This window comes from Arachis duranensis, chromosome 2 (genome assembly GCF_000817695.3).
Source record: "Arachis duranensis cultivar V14167 chromosome 2, aradu.V14167.gnm2.J7QH, whole genome shotgun sequence".
Taxonomy (NCBI): Eukaryota; Viridiplantae; Streptophyta; class Magnoliopsida; order Fabales; family Fabaceae; genus Arachis; species Arachis duranensis.
This window is the reverse complement of record NC_029773.3, coordinates 14,411,553-14,413,755: the sequence shown is the minus strand read 5'-3', so window position 1 is coordinate 14,413,755 and position 2,203 is coordinate 14,411,553.

The window sequence follows — 2,203 nt, the reverse complement described above, 5'->3', positions numbered from 1 at the left end:
GCAGTAATGGAGAATAGGTTGAGGTTTTGGAGATGCTCCATCTTCTGAATCTCTGCTTTCCTACTGTCTTCTTCTTCAATCCTGCGAGGCTCCTTCCATGGCAAGCTGTATGCAAGGGTTTCACCATTGTCAGTGGCTACCTCCCATCCTCTCAGTGGAAATGTTCAACGCACCCTGTCACGGCACGGCTATCCATCTGTCGGTTCTCAATTAGGCCGGAATAAAATCAGGCCGGAATAGAATCCAGTGATTCTTTTGCGTCTGTCACTAACGCCCCGCCTTCAGGAGTTTGAAGCTCGTCACAGTCATTCAATCATTGAATCCTACTCAGAATACCACAGACAAGGTTTAGACCTTCCGGATTCTCTTGAATGCCGTCATCAGTTCTAGCTTATACCACGAAGATTCCGGTTAAAGAATCCAAGAGATATCTACTTAATCTAAGGTAGAACGGAGGTGGTTGTCAGGCACACGTTCATAGTTGAGAATGATGATGAGTGTCACGGATCATCACATTCATCCGGTTTAAGAACAAGTAGTATCTTGGAACGGAAGCAAGCATAATTGAATGAAAAATAGTAGTAATTGCATTAATCCATCAAGACACAGCAGAGCTCCTCACCCCCAACCATGGGATTTAGAGACTCATGCCGTGGAAGGTACACAAAGAAAATGTGTAATGTGTCATGAGGTACAGATACAATGTCAAAAGATCCTATAAATAGTAAGCTAGTAACCTAGGGTATACAGAAATGAGTAAATGACGTAAAAATCCACTTCTGGGTGCACTTAGTGTGTGCTTGGGCTGAGCATTGAAGCTTTCATGAGTAGAGACCTTTTTTGGAGTTAAACGCCAGCTTTCATGCCAGTTTGGGCGTTTAACTCCAATTTCCATGCCAGTTCCAGCGTTAAACGCTGGAAATTCTGATGCTGATTTGCAACGCCGGTTTGGGCCATCAAATCTCGAGCAAAGTATGGACTATTATACATTGCTGGAAAGCCCAGGATGTCTACTTTCCAATGCCGTTGAGAGCGCGCCAATTGGGCTTCTGTAGCTCCAGAAAATCCACTTCGAGTGTAGGGAGGTCAGAATCCAACAGCATCTGCAGTCCATTTCAGCCTCTAAATCAGATTTTTGCTCAGGACCCTCAATTTCAGCCAGAAAATACCTGAAATCACATAAAAATACACAAACTCATAGTAAAGTCCAGAAAAGTGAATTTTAACTAAAAACTAATAAAAAATATACTAAAAACTAACTAGATTATACTAAAAACATACTAAAAACAATGCCAAAAAGCGTATAAATTATCCGCTCATCAACAGCCAACCCGACATGTTATGGTAGCTAACCATTGGACAGTCCCCTGACGCGCATCCCCATGAGTCTATGGATAGCTTTTTCTCATATATATATCAAATCGCTCAATGGGGGTACTATTCCCTAGAATTTATAAGTGACCGATCACTCTTACATCATAAGGTCAACAAAGTATCGAGTCTCAACCTGGAACATGTGTTGGCAACCCATGGTACTTTACCCAAGGAAACTCGTATCTCAGGTAATTTAAATAAATAAGCTATATGAATATTTCAATCATAATTCATCAATATCCACATCATTCTCAATTATGTCTCATTTATCATGAGTCTTGATATCAATATCATAACCAACGTCATCAATCACAGTCACTACCACACATCACTAGAATCATCACCAGATCTCAAACAACCCAATTGTCGCTAAATCACACCTCAATTTCAAAGACAACCTTCAAACAACTCACTAAACTTGCCTCCAAATCAACACCACACATTTTTCATCAGAATTCTTAAAATAACTTTCTTCTTCTTAACTATTATGTTCAATTTCATTAAAAACCTTAAACTCACTTTCTATTCTCAAACCCTTGAATTTATACTCAATTTACTATTTTAAAGTATTTTGCTAGTTAATTAAATCTCTTTTTGTCATTAGAAATAAAATGAGTTTAAAACCACAAGTTAACTAAATTATAAGAATCCAATTCTCTTTAAATGAGTTTAAAATCACAAGTTAACTAAAATGAGTTTAAAGATGTATAAATTTTTATTAACTTTGTTTAGGTTAACATATAAAAATTTTGATTTTGAGCATATAACTTTGTTTAGGTTAACAAATACATACATTTTAATTTTGAGTATATATATATATATATATATA